The 25,549-nt window shown below is 42.9% G+C and overlaps 5 non-coding genes across 5 annotated transcripts; all 5 read right to left on the bottom strand.

Moving 5' to 3' along the window:
• Nucleotides 1-6,104: 6,104 nt before the first annotated feature.
• trnar-ccu (transfer RNA arginine (anticodon CCU)) lies at nucleotides 6,105-6,177 on the bottom strand. Its single transcript has one exon. It is a non-coding gene; the product is annotated as a tRNA-Arg (tRNA).
• A 5,120-nt stretch (nucleotides 6,178-11,297) lies between these two features.
• Nucleotides 11,298-11,370, bottom strand: trnar-ccu (transfer RNA arginine (anticodon CCU)). Its single transcript has one exon. It is a non-coding gene; the product is annotated as a tRNA-Arg (tRNA).
• A 1,301-nt stretch (nucleotides 11,371-12,671) lies between these two features.
• Nucleotides 12,672-12,744, bottom strand: trnar-ccu (transfer RNA arginine (anticodon CCU)). The gene has a single exon. It is a non-coding gene; the product is annotated as a tRNA-Arg (tRNA).
• A 1,027-nt stretch (nucleotides 12,745-13,771) lies between these two features.
• On the bottom strand, nucleotides 13,772-13,844 carry trnar-ccu (transfer RNA arginine (anticodon CCU)). Its single transcript has one exon. It is a non-coding gene; the product is annotated as a tRNA-Arg (tRNA).
• An 8,648-nt stretch (nucleotides 13,845-22,492) lies between these two features.
• Nucleotides 22,493-22,565, bottom strand: trnar-ccu (transfer RNA arginine (anticodon CCU)). Its single transcript has one exon. It is a non-coding gene; the product is annotated as a tRNA-Arg (tRNA).
• Between the last annotated feature and the right edge of the window lie 2,984 nt (nucleotides 22,566-25,549).

The following is a 25,549-nucleotide window of genomic DNA, read 5'->3' as shown; positions in this document are numbered from 1 at the left end:
TGTTCGCACTTAAAATGAACTGTTTAGCAGAGGATGGTTTCGATCCATCAACCTCTGGGTTATGGGCCAAGCACGCTTCCGCTGCGCCACTCTGCTCTCAGACACTTCAGAAAAGACTAGAACTCACAATCCATGGCTTAGGAGTCCAGTATCTTAGGCCACTGGGATACTGTGTAAACAGTATGACCTATACGAACTGTTGGAAGAGGTAAAAAAAAAATTATAATGGCACTGAGACATGCCCATGAAACGACACATTTTTTAAAAATGTTGTTCGCACTTAAAAAGAACTGTTTAGCAGAGGATGGTTTCGATCCATCGACCTCTGGGTTATGGGCCCAGCACGCTTCCGCTGCGCCACTCTGCTCTCATCCACTTCAGAAAAGACTAGAACTCACAATCCATGGCTTAGGAGTCCAGTATCTTAGGCCACTGGGATACTGTGTAAACAGTATGACCTATACGAACTGTTGGAAGAGGTAACAAAAAAAATTATAATGGCACTGAGACATTCTGCCCATGAAACGACACATTTTTTTAAAATGTTGTTCGCACTTAAAATAAACTATTTAGCAGAGGATGGTTTCGATCCATCTACCTCTGGTTTATGGGCCCAGCACGCTTCCGCTGCGCCACTCTGCTCTCAGCCACTTCAGAAAAGACTAGAACTCACAATCCATGGCTTAGGAGTCCAGTATCTTAGGCCACTGGGATACTGTGTAAACAGTATGACCTATACAAACTGTTGGAAGAGGTAAAAAAAAATGTATAATGGCACTGAGACATTATGCCCATGAAACGACACATTTTTTAAAAATGTTGTTCGCACTTAAAATAAACTGTTTAGCAGAGGATGGTTTCGATCCATCGACCTCTGGGTTATGGGCCCAGCACGCTTCCGCTGCGCCACTCTGCTCTCAGCCACTTCAGAAAAGACTAGAACTCAAAATCTTTGGCTTAGGAGTCCAGTATCTTAGGCCACTGGGATACTGTGTAAACAGTATGACCTATACGAACTGTTGGAAGAGGTAAAAAAATATATATAATGGCACTGAGACATGCCCATGAAACGACACATTTAAAAAAAATGTTGTTCGCACTTAAAATAAACTGTTTAGCAGAGGATGTTTCGATCCATCGACCTCTGGGTTATGGGCCCAGCACGCTTCCGCTGCTTCACTCTGCTCTCATCCCCTTCAGAAAAGACTAGAACTCACAATCCATTGCTTAGGAGTCCAGTGTCTTAGGCCACTGGGATACTGTGTAAACAGTATGACCTATACGAACTGTTGGAAGAGGTAAAAAAAAAATTATAATGGCACTGAGACATGCCCATGAAACGACACATTTTTTAAAAATGTTGTTCGCACTTAAAAAGAACTGTTTAGCAGAGGATGGTTTCGATCCATCGACCTCTGGGTTATGGGCCCAGCACGCTTCCGCTGCGCCACTCTGCTCTCATCCACTTCAGAAAAGACTAGAACTCACAATCCATGGCTTAGGAGTCCAGTATCTTAGGCCACTGGGATACTGTGTAAACAGTATGACCTATACGAACTGTTGGAAGAGGTAACAAAAAAAATTATAATGGCACTGAGACATTATGCCCATGAAACGACACATTTTTTTAAAATGTTGTTCGCACTTAAAATAAACTATTTAGCAGAGGATGGTTTCGATCCATCTACCTCTGGGTTATGGGCCCAGCACGCTTCCGCTGCGCCACTCTGCTCTCAGCCACTTCAGAAAAGACTAGAACTCACAATCCATGGCTTAGGAGTCCAGTATCTTAGGCCACTGGGATACTGTGTAAACAGTATGACCTATACGAACTGTTGGAAGAGGTAAAAAAAAATGTATAATGGCACTGAGACATTATGCCCATGAAACGACACATTTTTTTAAAATGTTGTTCGCACTTAAAATAAACTGTTTAGCAGAGGATGGTTTCGATCCATCGACCTCTGGGTTATGGGCCCAGCACGCTTCCGCTGCTCCACTCTGCTCTCAGCCACTTCAGAAAAGACTAGAACTCAAAATCTTTGGCTTAGGAGTCCAGTATCTTAGGCCACTGGGATACTGTGTAAACAGTATGACCTATACGAACTGTTGGAAGAGGTAAAAAAATATATATAATGGCACTGAGACATGCCCATGAAACGACACATTTTAAAAAAATGTTGTTCGCACTTAAAATAAACTGTTTAGCAGAGGATGTTTCGATCCATCGACCTCTGGGTTATGGGCCCAGCACGCTTCCGCTGCTTCACTCTGCTCTCATCCCCTTCAGAAAAGACTAGAACTCACAATCCATTGCTTAGGAGTCCAGTGTCTTAGGCCACTGGGATACTGTGTAAACAGTATGACCTATACGAACTGTTGGAAGAGGTAAAAAAAAAATTATAATGGCACTGAGACATGCCCATGAAACGACACATTTTTTAAAAATGTTGTTCGCACTTAAAAAGAACTGTTTAGCAGAGGATGGTTTCGATCCATCGACCTCTGGGTTATGGGCCCAGCACGCTTCCGCTGCGCCACTCTGCTCTCATCCACTTCAGAAAAGACTAGAACTCACAATCCATGGCTTAGGAGTCCAGTATCTTAGGCCACTGGGATACTGTGTAAACAGTATGACCTATACGAACTGTTGGAAGAGGTAACAAAAAAAATTATAATGGCACTGAGACATTATGCCCATGAAACGACACATTTTTTTAAAATGTTGTTCGCACTTAAAATAAACTATTTAGCAGAGGATGGTTTCGATCCATCTACCTCTGGGTTATGGGCCCAGCACGCTTCCGCTGCGCCACTCTGCTCTCAGCCACTTCAGAAAAGACTAGAACTCACAATCCATGGCTTAGGAGTCCAGTATCTTAGGCCACTGGGATACTGTGTAAACAGTATGACCTATACGAACTGTTGGAAGAGGTAAAAAAAAATGGATAATGGCACTGAGACATTATCCCCATGAAAGGACACATTTTTTAAAAATGTTGTTCGCACTTAAAATAAACTGTTTAGCAGAGGATGGTTTCGATCCATCGACCTCTGGGTTATGGGCCCAGCATGCTTCCGCTGAACCACTCTGCTCTCAGCCACTTCAGAAAAGACTAGAACTCAAAATCTTTGGCTTAGGAGTCCAGTATCTTAGGCCACTGGGATACTGTGTAAACAGTATGACCTATACGAACTGTTGGAAGAGGTAAAAAAATATATATAATGGCACTGAGACATGCCCATGAAACGACACATTTTAAAAAAATGTTGTTCGCACTTAAAATAAACTGTTTAGCAGAGGATGTTTCGATCCATCGACCTCTGGGTTATGGGCCCATCACGCTTCCGCTGCTTCACTCTGCTCTCATCCCCTTCAGAAAAGACTAGAACTCACAATCCATGGCTTAGGAGTCCAGTATCTTAGGCCACTGGGATACTGTGTAAACAGTATGACCTATACGAACTGTTGGAAGAGGTAACAAAAAAAATTATAATGGCACTGAGACATTATGCCCATGAAACGACACATTTTTTTAAAATGTTGTTCGCACTTAAAATAAACTATTTAGCAGAGGATGGTTTCGATCCATCTACCTCTGGGTTATGGGCCCAGCACGCTTCCGCTGCGCCACTCTGCTCTCATCCACTTCAGAAAAGACTAGAACTCACAATCCATGGCTTAGGAGTCCAGTATCTTAGGCCACTGGGATACTGTGTAAACAGTATGACCTATACGAACTGTTGGAAGAGGTAACAAAAAAAATTATAATGGCACTGAGACATTATGCCCATGAAACGACACATTTTTTTAAAATGTTGTTCGCACTTAAAATAAACTATTTAGCAGAGGATGGTTTCGATCCATCTACCTCTGGGTTATGGGCCCAGCACGCTTCCGCTGCGCCACTCTGCTCTCAGCCACTTCAGAAAAGACTAGAACTCACAATCCATGGCTTAGGAGTCCAGTATCTTAGGCCACTGGGATACTGTGTAAACAGTATGACCTATACGAACTGTTGGAAGAGGTAAAAAAAAATGTATAATGGCACTGAGACATTATGCCCATGAAACGACACATTTTTTAAAAATGTTGTTCGCACTTAAAATAAACTGTTTAGCAGAGGATGGTTTCGATCCATCGACCTCTGGGTTATGGGCCCAGCACGCTTCCGCTGCTCCACTCTGCTCTCAGCCACTTCAGAAAAGACTAGAACTCAAAATCTTTGGCTTAGGAGTCCAGTATCTTAGGCCACTGGGATACTGTGTAAACAGTATGACCTATACGAACTGTTGGAAGAGGTAAAAAAATATATATAATGGCACTGAGACATGCCCATGAAACGACACATTTTAAAAAAATGTTGTTCGCACTTAAAATAAACTGTTTAGCAGAGGATGTTTCGATCCATCGACCTCTGGGTTATGGGCCCAGCACGCTTCCGCTGCTTCACTCTGCTCTCATCCCCTTCAGAAAAGACTAGAACTCACAATCCATTGCTTAGGAGTCCAGTGTCTTAGGCCACTGGGATACTGTGTAAACAGTATGACCTATACGAACTGTTGGAAGAGGTAAAAAAAAAATTATAATGGCACTGAGACATGCCCATGAAACGACACATTTTTTAAAAATGTTGTTCGCACTTAAAAAGAACTGTTTAGCAGAGGATGGTTTCGATCCATCGACCTCTGGGTTATGGGCCCAGCACGCTTCCGCTGCGCCACTCTGCTCTCATCCACTTCAGAAAAGACTAGAACTCACAATCCATGGCTTAGGAGTCCAGTATCTTAGGCCACTGGGATACTGTGTAAACAGTATGACCTATACGAACTGTTGGAAGAGGTAACAAAAAAAATTATAATGGCACTGAGACATTATGCCCATGAAACGACACATTTTTTAAAAATGTTGTTCGCACTTAAAATAAACTATTTAGCAGAGGATGGTTTCGATCCATCTACCTCTGGGTTATGGGCCCAGCACGCTTCCGCTGCGCCACTCTGCTCTCAGCCACTTCAGAAAAGACTAGAACTCACAATCCATGGCTTAGGAGTCCAGTATCTTAGGCCACTGGGATACTGTGTAAACAGTATGACCTATACGAACTGTTGGAAGAGGTAAAAAAAAATGGATAATGGCACTGAGACATTATCCCCATGAAAGGACACATTTTTTAAAAATGTTGTTCGCACTTAAAATAAACTGTTTAGCAGAGGATGGTTTCGATCCATCGACCTCTGGGTTATGGGCCCAGCATGCTTCCGCTGCACCACTCTGCTCTCAGCCACTTCAGAAAAGACTAGAACTCAAAATCTTTGGCTTAGGAGTCCAGTATCTTAGGCCACTGGGATACTGTGTAAACAGTATGACCTATACGAACTGTTGGAAGAGGTAAAAAAATATATATAATGGCACTGAGACATGCCCATGAAACGACACATTTTAAAAAAATGTTGTTCGCACTTAAAATAAACTGTTTAGCAGAGGATGTTTCGATCCATCGACCTCTGGGTTATGGGCCCATCACGCTTCCGCTGCTTCACTCTGCTCTCATCCCCTTCAGAAAAGACTAGAACTCACAATCCATGGCTTAGGAGTCCAGTATCTTAGGCCACTGGGATACTGTGTAAACAGTATGACCTATACGAACTGTTGGAAGAGGTAAAAAAAAAAATTATAATGGCACTGAGACATTATGCCCATGAAACGACACATTTTTTTAAAATGTTGTTCGCACTTAAAATAAACTATTTAGCAGAGGATGGTTTCGATCCATCTACCTCTGGGTTATGGGCCCAGCACGCTTCCGCTGCGCCACTCTGCTCTCAGCCACTTCAGAAAAGACTAGAACTCACAATTCATGGCTTAGGAGTCCAGTATCTTAGGCCACTGGGATACTGTGTAAACAGTATGACCTATACGAACTGTTGGAAGAGGTAAAAAAAAAATATAATGGCACTGAGACATTATGCCCATGAAACGACATATTTTTTAAAAATGTTGTTCGCACTTAAAATAAACTGTTTAGCAGAGGATGGTTTCGATCCATCGACCTCTGGGTTATGGGCCCAGCACGCTTCCGCTGCGCCACTCTGCTTCCATCCACCCCAGATGGGACTTGAACCCACAATCCCTGGCTTAGGAGGCCAGTGCCTTATCCATTAGGCCACTGGGGCACTGTCTACCTTTTGCAAATAGTACAAACTGATACAAGCAGTAAAAACAATGTGTACTGGATAGCACTGAGACATGCAAATGAAATTTAGCTTTCTAATTTCTGTTTGCGTTTCATTTTTGAAAATAATCTGTTTAGCAGAGGATGGTTTCGATCCATCGACCTCTGGGTTATGGGCCCTGCACGCTTCCGCTACGCCACTCTGCTCTCAGCCACATCAGAAATGACTAGAACTCAAAATCTTTGGCTTAGGAGTCCAGTATCTTAGGCCACTGGGATACTGTGTAAACAGTATGACCTATACGAACTTTTGGAAGAGGTAAAAAAATATATATAATGGCACTGAGACATGCCCATGAAACGACACATTTTTAAAAAATGTTGTTCGCACTTAAAATAAACTGTTTAGCAGAGGATGTTTCGATCCATCGACCTCTGGGTTATGGGCCCAGCACGCTTCCGCTGCTTCACTCTGCTCTCATCCCCTTCAGAAAAGACTAGAACTCACAATCCATTGCTTAGGAGTCCAGTGTCTTAGGCCACTGGGATACTGTGTAAACAGTATGACCTATACGAACTGTTGGAAGAGGTAAAAAAAAAATTATAATGGCACTGAGACATGCCCATGAAACGACACATTTTTTAATAATGTTGTTCGCACTTAAAAAGAACTGTTTAGCAGAGGATGGTTTCGATCCATCGACCTCTGGGTTATGGGCCCAGCACGCTTCCGCTGCGCCACTATGCTCTCATCCACTTCAGAAAAGACTAGAACTCACAATCCATGGCTTAGGAGTCCAGTATCTTAGGCCACTGGGATACTGTGTAAACAGTATGACCTATACGAACTGTTGGAAGAGGTAACAAAAAAAATTATAATGGCACTGAGACATTATGCCCATGAAACGACACATTTTTTTAAAATGTTGTTCGCACTTAAAATAAACTATTTAGCAGAGGATGGTTTCGATCCATCTACCTCTGGGTTATGGGCCCAGCACGCTTCCGCTGCGCCACTCTGCTCTCAGCCACTTCAGAAAAGACTAGAACTCACAATCCATGGCTTAGGAGTCCAGTATCTTAGGCCACTGGGATACTGTGTAAACAGTATGACCTATACGAACTGTTGGAAGAGGTAAAAAAAAATGTATAATGGCACTGAGACATTATGCCCATGAAACGACACATTTTTTAAAAATGTTGTTCGCACTTAAAATAAACTGTTTAGCAGAGGATGGTTTCGATCCATCGACCTCTGGGTTATGGGCCCAGCACGCTTCCGCTGCTCCACTCTGCTCTCAGCCACTTCAGAAAAGACTAGAACTCAAAATCTTTGGCTTAGGAGTCCAGTATCTTAGGCCACTGGGATACTGTGTAAACAGTATGACCTATACGAACTGTTGGAAGAGGTAAAAAAATATATATAATGGCACTGAGACATGCCCATGAAACGACACATTTTTAAAAAATGTTGTTCGCACTTAAAATAAACTGTTTAGCAGAGGATGTTTCGATCCATCGACCTCTGGGTTATGGGCCCAGCACGCTTCCGCTGCTTAACTCTGCTCTCATCCTCTTCAGAAAAGACTAGAACTCACAATCCATTGCTTAGGAGTCCAGTGTCTTAGGCCACTGGGATACTGTGTAAACAGTATGACCTATACGAACTGTTGGAAGAGGTAAAAAAAAAATTATAATGGCACTGAGACATGCCCATGAAACGACACATTTTTTAAAAATGTTGTTCGCACTTAAAAAGAACTGTTTAGCAGAGGATGGTTTCGATCCATCGACCTCTGGGTTATGGGCCCAGCACGCTTCCGCTGCGCCACTCTGCTCTCATCCACTTCAGAAAAGACTAGAACTCACAATCCATGGCTTAGGAGTCCAGTATCTTAGGCCACTGGGATACTGTGTAAACAGTATGACCTATACGAACTGTTGGAAGAGGTAACAAAAAAAATTATAATGGCACTGAGACATTATGCCCATGAAACGACACATTTTTTAAAAATGTTGTTCGCACTTAAAATAAACTATTTAGCAGAGGATGGTTTCGATCCATCTACCTCTGGGTTATGGGCCCAGCACGCTTCCGCTGCGCCACTCTGCTCTCAGCCACTTCAGAAAAGACTAGAACTCACAATCCATGGCTTAGGAGTCCAGTATCTTAGGCCACTGGGATACTGTGTAAACAGTATGACCTATACGAACTGTTGGAAGAGGTAAAAAAAAATGGATAATGGCACTGAGACATTATGCCCATGAAAGGACACATTTTTTAAAAATGTTGTTCGCACTTAAAATAAACTGTTTAGCAGAGGATGGTTTCGATCCATCAACCTCTGGGTTATGGGCCCAGCACGCTTCCGCTGCGCCACTCTGCTCTCAGCCACTTCAGAAAAGACTAGAACTCAAAATCTTTGGCTTAGGAGTCCAGTATCTTAGGCCACTGGGATACTGTGTAAACAGTATGACCTATACGAACTGTTGGAAGAGGTAAAAAAATATATATAATGGCACTGAGACATGCCCATGAAACGACACATTTTTTAAAAATGTTGTTCGCACTTAAAAAGAACTGTTTAGCAGAGGATGGTTTCGATCCATCGACCTCTGGGTTATGGGCCCAGCACGCTTCCGCTGCGCCACTCTGCTCTCATCCACTTCAGAAAAGACTAGAACTCACAATCCATGGCTTAGGAGTCCAGGATCTTAGGCCACTGGGATACTGTGTAAACAGTATGACCTATACGAACTGTTGGAAGAGGTAACAAAAAAAATTATAATGGCACTGAGACATTATGCCCATGAAACGACACATTTTTTTTAAATGTTGTTCGCACTTAAAATAAACTATTTAGCAGAGGATGGTTTCGATCCATCTACCTCTGGGTTATGGGCCCAGCACGCTTCCGCTGCGCCACTCTGCTCTCAGCCACTTCAGAAAAGACTAGAACTCACAATCCATGGCTCAGGAGTCCAGTATCTTAGGCCACTGGGATACTGTGTAAACAGTATGACCTATACGAACTGTTGGAAGAGGTAAAAAAAAATGTATAATGGCACTGAGACATTATGCCCATGAAACGACACATTTTTTAAAAATGTTGTTCGCACTTAAATTAAACTGTTTAGCAGAGGATGGTTTCGATCCATCGACCTCTGGGTTATGGGCCCAGCACGCTTCCGCTGCGCCACTCTGCTCTCAGCCACTTCAGAAAAGACTAGAACTCAAAATCTTTGGCTTAGGAGTCCAGTATCTTAGGCCACTGGGATACTGTGTAAACAGTATGACCTATACGAACTGTTGGAAGAGGTAAAAAAATATATATAATGGCACTGAGACATGCCCATGAAACGACACATTTAAAAAAAATGTTGTTCGCACTTAAAATAAACTGTTTAGCAGAGGATGTTTCGATCCATCGACCTCTGGGTTATGGGCCCAGCACGCTTCCGCTGCTTCACTCTGCTCTCATCCCCTTCAGAAAAGACTAGAACTCACAATCCATGGCTTAGGAGTCCAGTGTCTTAGGCCACTGGGATACTGTGTAAACAGTATGACCTATACGAACTGTTGGAAGAGGTAAAAAAAAAATTATAATGGCACTGAGACATGCCCATGAAACGACACATTTTTTAAAAATGTTGTTCGCACTTAAAAAGAACTGTTTAGCAGAGGATGGTTTCGATCCATCGACCTCTGGGTTATGGGCCCAGCACGCTTCCGCTGCGCCACTCTGCTCTCATCCACTTCAGAAAAGACTAGAACTCACAATCCATGGCTTAGGAGTCCAGTATCTTAGGCCACTGGGATACTGTGTAAACAGTATGACCTATACGAACTGTTGGAAGAGGTAACAAAAAAAATTATAATGGCACTGAGACATTATGCCCATGAAACGACACATTTTTTAAAAATGTTGTTCGCACTTAAAATAAACTATTTAGCAGAGGATGGTTTCGATCCATCTACCTCTGGGTTATGGGCCAAGCACGCTTCCGCTGCGCCACTCTGCTCTCAGCCACTTCAGAAAAGACTAGAACTCACAATCCATGGCTTAGGAGTCCAGTATCTTAGGCCACTGGGATACTGTGTAAACAGTATGACCTATACGAACTGTTGGAAGAGGTAAAAAAAAATGGATAATGGCACTGAGACATTATCCCCATGAAAGGACACATTTTTTAAAAATGTTGTTCGCACTTAAAATAAACTGTTTAGCAGAGGATGGTTTCGATCCATCGACCTCTGGGTTATGGGCCCAGCACGCTTCCGCTGCGCCACTCTGCTCTCAGCCACTTCAGAAAAGACTAGAACTCAAAATCTTTGGCTTAGGAGTCCAGTATCTTAGGCCACTGGGATACTGTGTAAACAGTATGACCTATACGAACTGTTGGAAGAGGTAAAAATATATATATAATGGCACTGAGACATGCCCATGAAACGACACATTTAAAAAAAATGTTGTTCGCACTTAAAATAAACTGTTTAGCAGAGGATGTTTCGATCCATCGACCTCTGGGTTATGGGCCCATCACGCTTCCGCTGCTTCACTCTGCTCTCATCCCCTTCAGAAAAGACTAGAACTCACAATCCATGGCTTAGGAGTCCAGTATCTTAGGCCACTGGGATACTGTGTAAACAGTATGACCTATACGAACTGTTGGAAGAGGTAACAAAAAAAATTATAATGGCACTGAGACATTATGCCCATGAAACGACACATTTTTTTAAAATGTTGTTCGCACTTAAAATAAACTATTTAGCAGAGGATGGTTTCGATCCATCTACCTCTGGGTTATGGGCCCAGCACGCTTCCGCTGCGCCACTCTGCTCTCAGCCACTTCAGAAAAGACTAGAACTCACAATTCATGGCTTAGGAGTCCAGTATCTTAGGCCACTGGGATACTGTGTAAACAGTATGACCTATACGAACTGTTGGAAGAGGTAAAAAAAAATTATAATGGCACTGAGACATTATGCCCATGAAACGACATATTTTTTAAAAATGTTGTTCGCACTTAAAATAAACTGTTTAGCAGAGGATGGTTTCGATCCATCTACCTCTGGGTTATGGGCCCAGCACGCTTCCGCTGCGCCACTCTGCTTCCATCCACCCCAGATGGGACTTGAACCCACAATCCCTGGCTTAGGAGGCCAGTGCCTTATCCATTAGGCCACTGGGGCACTGTCTACCTTTTGCAAATAGTACAAACTGATACAAGCAGTAAAAACAATGTGTACTGGATAGCACTGAGACATGCAAATGAAATTTAGCTTTCTAATTTCTGTTTGCGTTTCATTTTTGAAAATAATCTGTTTAGCAGAGGATGGTTTCGATCCATCGACCTCTGGGTTATGGGCCCTGCACGCTTCCGCTACGCCACTCTGCTCTCAGCCACATCAGAAATGACTAGAACTCAAAATCTTTGGCTTAGGAGTCCAGTATCTTAGGCCACTGGGATACTGTGTAAACAGTATGACCTATACGAACTTTTGGAAGAGGTAAAAAAATATATATAATGGCACTGAGACATGCCCATGAAACGACACATTTAAAAAAAATGTTGTTCGCACTTAAAATAAACTGTTTAGCAGAGGATGTTTCGATCCATCGACCTCTGGGTTATGGGCCCAGCACGCTTCCGCTGCTTCACTCTGCTCTCATCCCCTTCAGAAAAGACTAGAACTCACAATCCATTGCTTAGGAGTCCAGTGTCTTAGGCCACTGGGATACTGTGTAAACAGTATGACCTATACGAACTGTTGGAAGAGGTAAAAAAAAAATTATAATGGCACTGAGACATGCCCATGAAACGACACATTTTTTAATAATGTTGTTCGAACTTAAAAAGAACTGTTTAGCAGAGGATGGTTTCGATCCATCGACCTCTGGGTTATGGGCCCAGCACGCTTCCGCTGCGCCACTCTGCTCTCATCCACTTCAGAAAAGACTAGAACTCACAATCCATGGCTTAGGAGTCCAGTATCTTAGGCCACTGGGATACTGTGTAAACAGTATGACCTATACGAACTGTTGGAAGAGGTAACAAAAAAAATTATAATGGCACTGAGACATTATGCCCATGAAACGACACATTTTTTTAAAATGTTGTTCGCACTTAAAATAAACTATTTAGCAGAGGATGGTTTCGATCCATCTACCTCTGGGTTATGGGCCCAGCACGCTTCCGCTGCGCCACTCTGCTCTCAGCCACTTCAGAAAAGACTAGAACTCACAATCCATGGCTTAGGAGTCCAGTATCTTAGGCCACTGGGATACTGTGTAAACAGTATGACCTATACGAACTGTTGGAAGAGGTAAAAAAAAATTATAATGGCACTGAGACATTATGCCCATGAAACGACATATTTTTTAAAAATGTTGTTCGCACTTAAAATAAGCTGTTTAGCAGAGGATGGTTTCGATCCATCGACCTCTGGGTTATGGGCCCAGCACGCTTCCGTTGCGCCACTCTGCTTCCATCCACCCCAGATGGGACTTGAACCCACAATCCCTGGCTTAGGAGGCCAGTGCCTTATCCATTAGGCCACTGGGGCACTGTCTACCTTTTGCAAATAGTACAAACTGATACAAGCAGTAAAAACAATGTGTACTGGATAGCACTGAGACATGCAAATGAAATTTAGCTTTCTAATTTCTGTTTGCGTTTCATTTTTGAAAATAATCTGTTTAGCAGAGGATGGTTTCGATCCATCGACCTCTGGGTTATGGGCCCTGCACGCTTCCGCTACGCCACTCTGCTCTCAGCCACTTCAGAAATGACTAGAACTCAAAATCTTTGGCTTAGGAGTCCAGTATCTTAGGCCACTGGGATACTGTGTAAACAGTATGACCTATACAAACTGTTGGAAGAGGTAAAAAAATATATATAATGGCACTGAGACATGCCCATGAAACGACAAATTTTTTAAAAATGTTGTTCTCACTTAAAATAAACTGTTTAGCAGAGGATGGTTTCGATCCATCGACCTCTGGGTTATGGGCCCTGCACGCTTCCGCTACGCCACTCTGCTCTCAGCCACTTCAGAAATGACTAGAACTCAAAATCTTTGGCTTAGGAGTCCAGTATCTTAGGCCACTGGGATACTGTGTAAACAGTATGACCTATACAAACTGTTGGAAGAGGTAAAAAAATATATATAATGGCACTGAGACATGCCCATGAAACGACAAATTTTTTAAAAATGTTGTTCTCACTTAAAATAAACTGTTTAGCAGAGGATGGTTTCGATTCATCGACCCCTGGGTTATCGGCACAGCACGCTTCCGCTGCGCCACTCTGCTCTCAGCCACTTCAGAAAAGACTAGAACTCACAATCCATGGCTTAGGAGTCCAGTATCTTAGGCCACTGGGATACTGTGTAAACAGTATGACCTATACGAACTGTTGGAAGAGGTAAAAAATATATATAATGGCACTGAGACATTATGCCCATGAAACGACACATTTTTTTAAAATGTTGTTCGCACTTAAAATAAACTGTTTAGCAGAGGATGGTTTCGATCCATCGACCTCTGGGTTATGGGCCCAGCACGCTTCCGCTGCGCCACTCTGCTACCATCCACCCCAGATGGGACTTGAACCCACAATCCCTGGCTTAGGAGGCCAGTGCCTTATCCATTAGGCCACTGGGGCACTGTCTACCTTTTGCAAATAGTACAAACTGATACAAGCAGTAAAAACAATGTGTACTGGATAGCACTGAGACATGCAAATGAAATTTAGCTTTCTAATTTCTGTTTGCGTTTCATTTTTGAAAATAATCTGTTTAGCAGAGGATGGTTTCGATCCATCGACCTCTGGGTTATGGGCCCTGCACGCTTCCGCTACGCCACTCTGCTCTCAGCCACTTCAGAAATGACTAGAACTCAAAATCTTTGGCTTAGGAGTCCAGTATCTTAGGCCACTGGGATACTGTGTAAACAGTATGACCTATACAAACTGTTGGAAGAGGTAAAAAAATATATATAATGGCACTGAGACATGCCCATGAAACGACAAATTTTTTAAAAATGTTGTTCTCACTTAAAATAAACTGTTTAGCAGAGGATGGTTTCGATTCATCGACCCCTGGGTTATCGGCACAGCACGCTTCCGCTGCGCCACTCTGCTCTCAGCCACTTCAGAAAAGACTAGAACTCACAATCCATGGCTTAGGAGTCCAGTATCTTAGGCCACTGGGATACTGTGTAAACAGTATGACCTATACGAACTGTTGGAAGAGGTAAAAAATATATATAATGGCACTGAGACATTATGCCCATGAAACGACACATTTTTTTAAAATGTTGTTCGCACTTAAAATAAACTGTTTAGCAGAGGATGGTTTCGATCCATCGACCTCTGGGTTATGGGCCCAGCACGCTTCCGCTGCGCCACTCTGCTTCCCAGAGGGGACTTGAACCCACAATCCCTGGCTTAGGAGGCCAGTGCCTTATCCATTAGGCCACTGGGGCACTGTCTACCTTTTGCAAATAGTACAAACTGATACAAGCAGTAAAAACAATGTGTACTGGATAGCACTGAGACATGCAAATGAAATTTAGCTTTCTAATTTCTGTTTGCGTTTCATTTTTGAAAATAATCTGTTTAGCAGAGGATGGTTTCGATCCATCGACCTCTGTGTTATGGGCCCAGCACGCTTCCGCTGTGCCACTCTGCTCTCAGCCACTTCAGAAAAGACTAGAACTCAAAATCTTTGGCTTAGGAGTCCAGTATCTTAGGCCACTGGGATACTGTGTAAACAGTATGACCTATACGAACTGTTGGAAGAGGTAAAAAAAAAATATAATGGCACTGAGACATTATGCCCATGAAACGACACATTTTTTTAAAATGTTGTTCGCACTTAAAATAAACTATTTAGCAGAGGATGGTTTCGATCCATCTACCTCTGGGTTATGGGCCCAGCACGCTTCCGCTGCGCCACTCTGCTCTCAGCCACTTCAGAAAAGACTAGAACTCAAAATCTTTGGCTTAGGAGTCCAGTATCTTAGGCCACTGAGATACTGTGTATACAGTATGACCTAAACAAACTGTTGGAAGAGGTAAAAAAATATATATAATGGCACTGAGACATGCCCTTGAAACGACACATTTTTTAAAAATGTTGTTCGCACTTAAAATGAACTGTTTAGCAGAGGATGGTTTCGATCCATCAACCTCTGGGTTATGGGCCAAGCACGCTTCCGCTGCGCCACTCTGCTCTCAGCCACTTCAGAAAAGACTAGAACTCACAATCCATGGCTTAGGAGTCCAGTATCTTAGGCCACTGGGATACTGTGTAAACAGTATGACCTATACGAACTGTTGGAAGAGGTAAAAAAAAATGTATAATGGCACTGAGACATTATGCCCATGAAACGACACATTTTTTAAAAATGTTGTTCGCACTTAAAATAAACTGTTTAGCAGAGGATGGTTTCGATCCATCGACCTCTGGGTTATGGGCCCAGCACGCTTCCGCTGCTTCACTCTGCTCTCATTCCCTTCAGAAAAGACTAGAACTCACAATCCATTGCTTAGGAGTCCAGTGTCTTAGGCCACTGGGATACTGTGTAAACAGTATGACCTATACGAACTGTTGGAAGAGGTAAAAAAAAAATTATAATGGCACTGAGACATGCCCATGAAACGACACATTTTTTAAAAATGTTGTTCGCACTTAAAAATAACTGTTTAGCAGAGGATGGTTTCGATCCATCGACCTCTGGGTTATGGGCCCAGCACGCTTCCGCTGCGCCACTCTGCTCTCATCCACTTCAGAAAAGACTAGAACTCACAATCCATGGCTTAGGAGTCCAGTATCTTAGGCCACTGGGATACTGTGTAAACAGTATGACCTATACGAACTGTTGGAAGAGGTAACAAAAAAAATTATAATGGCACTGAGACATTATGCCCATGAAACGACACATTTTTAAAAAATGTTGTTCGCACTTAAAATAAACTGTTTAGCAGAGGATGTTTCGATCCATCGCCCTCTGGGTTATGGGCCCAGCACGCTTCCGCTGCGCCACTCTGCTCTCATCCCCTTCAGAAAAGACTAGAACTCACAATCCATTGCTTAGGAGTCCAGTGTATTAGGCCACTGGGATACTGTGTAAACAGTATGACCTATACGAACTGTTGGAAGAGGTAAAAAAAAAATTATAATGGCACTGAGACATGCCCATGAAACGACACATTTTTAAAAAATGTTGTTCGCACTTAAAATGAACTGTTTAGCAGAGAATGGTTTCGATCCATCGACCTCTGGGTTATGGGCCCAGCACGCTTCCGCTGCGCCACTCTGCTCTCAGCCACTTCAGAAAAGACTAGAACTCACAATCCATGGCTTAGGAGTCCAGTATCTTAGGCCACTGGGATACTGTGTAAACAGTATGACCTATACGAACTGTTGGAAGAGGTAAAAAAAAAATTATAATGGCACTGAGACATGCCCATGAAACGACACATTTTTTAAAAATGTTGTTCGCACTTAAAAAGAACTGTTTAGCAGAGGATGGTTTCGATCCATCGACCTCTGGGTTATGGGTCCAGCACGCTTCCGCTGCGCCACTCTGCTCTCATCCACTTCAGAAAAGACTAGAACTCACAATCCATGGCTTAGGAGTCCAGTATCTTAGGCCACTGGGATACTGTGTAAACAGTATGACCTATACGAACTGTTGGAAGAGGTAACAAAAAAAATTATAATGGCACTGAGACATTATGCCCATGAAACGACACATTTTTTTTAAATGTTGTTCACACTTAAAATAAACTATTTAGCAGAGGATGGTTTCGATCCATCTACCTCTGGTTTATGGGCCCAGCACGCTTCCGCTGCGCCACTCTGCTCTCAGCCACTTCAGAAAAGACTAGAACTCACAATCCATGGCTTAGGAGTCCAGTATCTTAGGCCACTGGGATACTGTGTAAACAGTATGACCTATACGAACTGTTGGAAGAGGTAAAAAAAAAATTATAATGGCACTGAGACATGCCCTTGAAACGACACATTTTTTAAAAATGTTGTTCGCACTTAAAATGAACTGTTTAGCAGAGGATGGTTTCGATCCATCAACCTCTGGGTTATGGGCCAAGCACGCTTCCGCTGCGCCAGTCTGCTCTCAGCCACTTCAGAAAAGACTAGTACTCACAATCCATGGCTTAGGAGTCCAGTATCTTAGGCCACTGGGATACTGTGTAAACAGTATGACCTATACGAACTGTTGGAAGAGGTAAAAAAAAATGTATAATGGCACTGAGACATTATGCCCATGAAACGACACATTTTTTAAAAATGTTGTTCGCACTTAAAATAAACTGTTTAGCAGAGGATGGTTTCGATCCATCGACCTCTGGGTTATGGGCCCAGCACGCTTCCGCTGCTTCACTCTGCTCTCATTCCCTTCAGAAAAGACTAGAACTCACAATCCATTGCTTAGGAGTCCAGTGTCTTAGGCCACTGGGATACTGTGTAAACAGTATGACCTATACGAACTGTTGGAAGAGGTAAAAAAAAAATTATAATGGCACTGAGACATGCCCATGAAACGACACATTTTTTAAAAATGTTGTTCGCACTTAAAAATAACTGTTTAGCAGAGGATGGTTTCGATCCATCGACCTCTGGGTTATGGGCCCAGCACGCTTCCGCTGCGCCACTCTGCTCTCATCCACTTCAGAAAAGACTAGAACTCACAATCCATGGCTTAGGAGTCCAGTATCTTAGGCCACTGGGATACTGTGTAAACAGTATGACCTATACGAACTGTTGGAAGAGGTAAAAAAATATATATAATGGCACTGAGACATGCCCATGAAACGACACATTTTAAAAAAATGTTGTTCGCACTTAAAATAAACTATTTAGCAGAGGATGGTTTCGATCCATCTACCTCTGGTTTATGGGCCCAGCACGCTTCCGCTGCGCCACTCTGCTCTCAGCCACTTCAGAAAAGACTAGAACTCACAATCCATTGCTTAGGAGTCCAGTGTCTTAGGCCACTGGGATACTGTGTAAACAGTATGACCTATACGAACTGTTGGAAGAGGTAAAAAAAAAATTTAAATGGCACTGAGACATGCCCATGAAACGACACATTTTTTAAAAATGTTGTTCGCACTTAAAAAGAACTGTTTAGCAGAGGATGGTTTCGATCCATCGACCTCTGGGTTATGGGCCCAGCACGCTTCCGCTGCGCCACTCTGCTCTCATCCACTTCAGAAAAGACTAGAACTCACAATCCATGGCTTAGGAGTCCAGTATCTTAGGCCACTGGGATACTGTGTAAACAATATGACCTATACGAACTGTTGGAAGAGGTAAAAAAAAATGTATAATGGCACTGAGACATTATGCCCATGAAACGACACATTTTTTAAAAATGTTGTTCGCACTTAAAATAAACTGTTTAGCAGAGGATGGTTTCGATCCATCGACCTCTGGGTTATGGGCCCAGCACGCTTCCGCTGCTTCACTCTGCTCTCATCCCCTTCAGAAAAGACTAGAACTCACAATCCATTGCTTAGGAGTCCAGTGTCTTAGGCCACTGGGATACTGTGTAAACAGTATGACCTATACGAACTGTTGGAAGAGGTAAAAAAAAAATTATAATGGCACTGAGACATGCCCATGAAACGACACATTTTTTAAAAATGTTGTTCGCACTTAAAAATAACTGTTTAGCAGAGGATGGTTTCGATCCATCGACCTCTGGGTTATGGGCCCAGCACGCTTCCGCTGCGCCACTCTGCTCTCATCCACTTCAGAAAAGACTAGAACTCACAATCCATGGCTTAGGAGTCCAGTATCTTAGGCCACTGGGATACTGTGTAAACAGTATGACCTATACGAACTGTTGGAAGAGGTAACAAAAAAAATTATAATGGCACTGAGACATTATGCCCATGAAACGACACATTTTTTAAAAATGTTGTTCGCACTTAAAATAAACTATTTAGCAGAGGATGGTTTCGATCCATCTACCTCTGGTTTATGGGCCCAGCACGCTTCCGCTGCGCCACTCTGCTCTCAGCCACTTCAGAAAAGACTAGAACTCACAATCCATGGCTTAGGAGTCCAGTATCTTAGGCCACTGGGATACTGTGTAAACAGTATGACCTATACGAACTGTTGGAAGAGGTAAAAAAAAATGTATAATGGCACTGAGACATTATGCCCATGAAACGACACATTTTTTAAAAATGTTGTTCGCACTTAAAATAAACTGTTTAGCAGAGGATGGTTTCGATCCATCGACCTCTGGGTTATGGGCCCAGCACGCTTCCGCTGCGCCACTCTGCTCTCAGCCACTTCAGAAAAGACTCGAACTCAAAATCTTTGGCTTAGGAGTCCAGTATCTTAGGCCACTGGGATACTGTGTAAACAGTATGACCTATACGAACTGTTGGAAGAGGTAAAAAAATATATATAATGGCACTGAGACATGCCCATGAAACGACACATTTAAAAAAAATGTTGTTTCCACTTAAAATAAACTATTTAGCAGAGGATGGTTTCGATCCATCTACCTCTGGTTTATGGGCCCAGCACGCTTCCACTGCGCCACTCTGCTCTCAGCCACTTCAGAAAAGACTAGAACTCACAATCCATGGCTTAGGAGTCCAGTGTCTTAGGCCACTGGGATACTGTGTAAACAGTATGACCTATACGAACTGTTGGAAGAGGTAAAAAAATATATATAATGGCACTGAGACATGCCCATGAAACGACAAATTTAAAAAAAATGTTGTTAGCACTTAAAATAAGATGTTTAGCAGAGGATGGTTTCGATCCATCGACCTCTGGGCCCAGCACACTTCCGCTGCGCCACTCTTCTCTCAGCCACTTCAGAAAAGACTCGAACTCAAAATCTTTGGCTTAGGAGTCCAGTATCTTAGGCCACTGGGATACTGTGTAAACAGTATGACCTATACGAACTGTTGGAAGAGGTAAAAAAATATATATAATGGCACTGAGACATGCCCATGAAACGACACATTTTTAAAAAATGTTGTTCGCACTTAAAATGAACTGTTTAGCAGAGGATGGTTTCGATCTATCGACTTCTGGGTTATGGGCCCAGCACGCTTCCGCTGCTCCACTCTGCTCTCAGCCACTTCAGAAAAGACTAGAACTCACAATCCATGGCTTAGGAGTCCATTAGGCCACTGGGGCACTGTCTACCTTTTGCAAATAGTACGAACTGATACAAGCAGTAAAAACAATGTGTACTGGATAGCAATGAGACACGCAAATTAAATTTAGCTTTCTAATTTCTGTTTGCGTTTCATTTTTGAAAATAATCTGTTTAGCAGAGGATGGTTTCGATCCATCGACCTCTGGGTTATGGGCCCAGCACACTTCCGCTGTGCCACTCTGCTCTCAGCCACTTCAGAAAAGACTAGAACTCACAATCCATGGCTTAGGAGTCCATTAGGCCACTGGGGCACTGTCTACCTTTTGCAAATAGTACGAACTGATACAAGCAGTAAAAACAATGTGTACTGGATAGCAATGAGACACGCAAATTAAATTTAGCTTTCTAATTTCTGTTTGCGTTTCATTTTTGAAAATAATCTGTTTAGCAGAGGATGGTTTCGATCCATCGACCTCTGGGTTATGGGCCCAGCACACTTCTGCTGTGCCACTCTGCTCTCAGCCACTTCAGAAAAGACTAGAACTCAAAATCTTTGGCTTAGGAGTCCAGTATCTTAGGCCACTGGGATACTGTGTAAACAGTATGACCTATACGAACTGTTGGAAGAGGTAAAAAAATATATATAATGGCACTGAGACATGCCCATGAAAAGACACATTTTTTTAAAATGTTGTTCGCACTTAAAATAAACTGTTTAGCAGAGGATGGTTTCGATCCATCGACCTCTGGGTTATGGGCCCAGAACGCTTCCGCTGCGCCACTCTGCTCTCATCCCCTTCAGAAAAGACTAGAACTCACAATCCATTGCTTAGGAGTCCAGTGTCTTAGGCCACTGGGATACTGTGTAAACAGTATGACCTATACGAACTGTTGGAAGAGGTAAAAAAATATATATAATGGCACTGAGACATGCCCATGAAACGACACATTTTAAAAAAATGTTGTTCGCACTTAAAATAAACTGTTTAGCAGAGGATGGTTTCGATCCATCGACCTCTGGGTTATGGGCCCAGCACGCTTCCGCTGCGCCACTCTGCTCTCAGCCACTTCAGAAAAGACTAGAACTCACAATCCATGGCTTAGGAGTCCAGTATCTTAGGCCACTGGGATACTGTGTAAACAGTATGACCTATACGAACTGTTGGAAGAGGTAAAAAAAAAAAAATAATGGCACTGAGACATGCCCATGAAACGACACATTTTTAAAAAATGTTGTTCGCACTTAAAATGAACTGTTTAGCAGAGGATGGTTTCGATCCATCAACCTCTGGGTTATGGGCCCAGCACGCTTCCGCTGCGCCACTCTGCTCTCAGCCACTTCAGAAAAGACTAGAACTCACAATCCATGGCTTAGGAGTCCAGTATCTTAGGCCACTGGGATACTGTGTAAACAGTATGACCTATACGAACTGTTGGAAGAGGTAAAAAAAAAATTATAATGGCACTGAGACATTATGCCCATGAAACGACACATTTTTTAAAAATGTTGTTCGCACTTAAAATAAACTGTTCAGCAGAGGATGGTTTCGATCCATCGACCTCTGGGTTATGGGCCCAGCACGCTTCCGCTGCGCCACTCGGCTCTCAGACGCTTCAGAAAAGACTAGAACTCATAATCCATGGCTTAGGAGTCCAGTATCTTAGGCCACTGGGATACTGTGTAAACAGTGTGACCTATACGAACTGTTGGAAGAGGTAAAAAAAAAATTATAATGGCACTGAGACATGCCCATGAAACGACACATATTTAAAAAATGTTGTTCGGACTTAAAATGAACTGTTTAGCAGAGGATGGTTTCGATCCATCGACCTCTGGGTTATGGGCCCAGCACGCTTCCGCTGCGCCACTCTGCTCTCAGCCACTTCAGAAAAGACTAGAACTCACAATCCATGGCTTAGGAGTCCAGTATCTTAGGCCACTGGGATACTGTGTAAACAGTATGACCTATACGAACTGTTGGAAGAGGTAAAAAAAATATATATAATGGCACTGAGACATGCCCATGAAACGACACATTTAAAAAAAAATGTTGTTCGCACTTAAAATAAACTGTTTAGCAGAGGATGGTTTCGATCCATCGTCCTCTGGGTAATGGTCCCAGCACACTCCCGCTGCCACACTCTGCTTCCATCCACCCCAGATGGGACTTGAACCCACAATCCCTGGCTTAGGAGGCCAATGCCTTATCCATTAGGCCACTGGGGCACCATCTACCTATTGCAAATAGTATGAACTGATAGAAGCAGTAAAAACAATGTGTACTGGATAGCACTGAGACACGCAAATGAAATGTAGCTTTCTAATTTCTGTTTGCGTTTCATTTTTGAAAAGAATCTGTTTAGCAGAGGATGGTTTCGATGCATCAAACTCTGGGTTATGGGCCCAGCACGCTTCCGCTGCGCCACTCTGCTCTCAGCCACTTCAGAAAAGACTAGAACTCACAATCCATGGCTTAGGAGTCCAGTATCTTAGGCCACTGGGATACTGTGTAAACAGTATGACCTATACGAACTGTTGGAAGAGGTAAAAAAAAAATTATAATGGCACTGAGACATTATGCCCATGAAACGACACATTTTTTAAAAATGTTGTTCGCACTTAAAATAAACTGTTCAGCAGAGGATGGTTTCGATCCATCGACCTCTGGGTTATGGGCCCAGCACGCTTCCGCTGCGCCTCTCTGCTCTCAGCCACTTCAGAAAAGACTAGAACTCACAATCCATGGCTTAGGAGTCCAGTATCTTAGGCCACTGGGATACTGTGTAAACAGTATGACCAATACGAAATGTTGGAAGAGGTAAAAAAAAATATATAATGGCACTGAGACATGCCCATGAAACGACACATATTTAAAAAATGTTGTTCGGACTTAAAATGAACTGTTTAGCAGAGGATGGTTTCGATCCATCGACCTCTGGGTTATGGGCCCAGCACGTTTCCGCTGCGCCACTCTGCTCTCAGCCACTTCAGAAAAGACTAGAACTCACAATCCATGGCTTAGGAGTCCAGTATCTTAGGCCACTGGGATACTGTGTAAACAGTATGACCTATACGAACTGTTGGAAGAGGTAAAAAAAATATATATAATGGCACTGAGACATGCCCATGAAACGACACATTTTTTAAAAAATGTTGTTCGCACTTAAAATAAACTGTTTAGCAGAGGATGGTTTCGATCCATCGTCCTCTGGGTAATGGGCCCAGCACACTCCCGCTGCAACACTCTGCTTCCATCCACCCCAGATGGGACTTGAACCCACAATCCCTGGCTTAGGAGGCCAGTGTCTTAGGCCACTGGGATACTGTGTAAACAGTATGACCTATACGAACTGTTGGAAGAGGTAAAAAAAAAATTATAATGGCACTGAGACATGCCCATGAAACGACACATTTTTTAAAAATGTTGTTCGCACTTAAAATGAACTGTTTAGCAGAGGATGGTTTCGATCCATCGACCTCTGGGTTATGGGCCCAGCACGCTTCCGCTGCGCCACTCTGCTCTCAGCCACTTCAGAAAAGACTAGAACTCACAATCCATGGCTTAGGAGTCCAGTATCTTAGGCCACTGGGATACTGTGTAAACAGTATGACCTATACGAACTGTTGGAAGAGGTAAAAAAAAAAATTATAATGGCACTGAGACATGCCCATGAAACGACACATTTTAAAAAAATGTTGTTCGCACTTAAAATGAACTGTTTAGCAGAGGATGGTTTCGATCTATCGACTTCTGGGTTATGGGCCCAGCACGCTTCCGCTGCTCCACTCTGCTCTCAGCCACTTCAGAAAAGACTAGAACTCACAATCCATGGCTTAGGAGTCCATTAGGCCACTGGGGCACTGTCTACCTTTTGCAAATAGTACGAACTGATACAAGCAGTAAAAACAATGTGTACTGGATAGCAATGAGACACGCAAATTAAATTTAGCTTTCTAATTTCTGTTTGCGTTTCATTTTTGAAAATAATCTGTTTAGCAGAGGATGGTTTCGATCCATCGACCTCTGGGTTATGGGCCCAGCACACTTCCGCTGTGCCACTCTGCTCTCAGCCACTTCAGAAAAGACTAGAACTCACAATCCATGGCTTAGGAGTCCATTAGGCCACTGGGGCACTGTCTACCTTTTGCAAATAGTACGAACTGATACAAGCAGTATAAACAATGTGTACTGGATAGCAATGAGACACGCAAATTAAATTTAGCTTTCTAATTTCTGTTTGCGTTTCATTTTTGAAAATAATCTGTTTAGCAGAGGATGGTTTCGATCCATCGACCTCTGGGTTATGGGCCCAGCACACTTCTGCTGTGCCACTCTGCTCTCAGCCACTTCAGAAAAGACTAGAACTCAAAATCTTTGGCTTAGGAGTCCAGTATCTTAGGCCACTGGGATACTGTGTAAACAGTATGACCTATACGAACTGTTGGAAGAGGTAAAAAAATATATATAATGGCACTGAGACATGCCCATGAAACGACACATTTTTTTAAAATGTTGTTCGCACTTAAAATAAACTGTTTAGCAGAGGATGGTTTAGATCCATCGACCTCTGGGTTATGGGCCCAGAACGCTTCCGCTGCGCCACTCTGCTCTCAGCCACTTCAGAAAAGACTAGAACTCAAAATCTTTGGCTTAGGAGTCCAGTATCTTAGGCCACTGGGATACTGTGTAAACAGTATGACCTATACGAACTGTTGGAAGAGGTAAAAAAATATACATAATGGCACTGAGACATGCCCATGAAACGACACATTTTTAGAAAATGTTGTTCGCACTTAAAATAAACTGTTTAGCAGAGGATGGTTTCGATCTATCGACCTCTGGGTTATGGGCCCAGCACGCTTCCGCTGCGCCACTCTGCTCTCATCCCCTTCAGAAAAGACTAGAACTCACAATCCATTGCTTAGGAGTCCAGTGTCTTAGGCCACTGGGATACTGTGTAAACAGTATGACCTATACGAACTGTTGGAAGAGGTAAAAAAATATATATAATGGCACTGAGACATGCCCATGAAACGACACATTTTTAAAAAATGTTGTTCGCACTTAAAAATAAACTGTTTAGCAGAGGATGGTTTCGATCCATCAACCTCTGGGTTATGGGCCCAGCACGCTTCCGCTGCGCCACTCTGCTCTCAGCCACTTCAGAAAAGACTAGAACTCACAATCCATGGCTTAGGAGTCCAGTATC

The sequence above is a fragment of the Oncorhynchus clarkii genome, chromosome 7, assembly GCF_045791955.1.
Source record: "Oncorhynchus clarkii lewisi isolate Uvic-CL-2024 chromosome 7, UVic_Ocla_1.0, whole genome shotgun sequence".
NCBI lineage: Eukaryota > Metazoa > Chordata > Actinopteri > Salmoniformes > Salmonidae > Oncorhynchus > Oncorhynchus clarkii.
The sequence above is the reverse complement of the archived record's forward strand: the minus strand, read 5'-3'. Positions and strand labels throughout refer to the sequence as shown.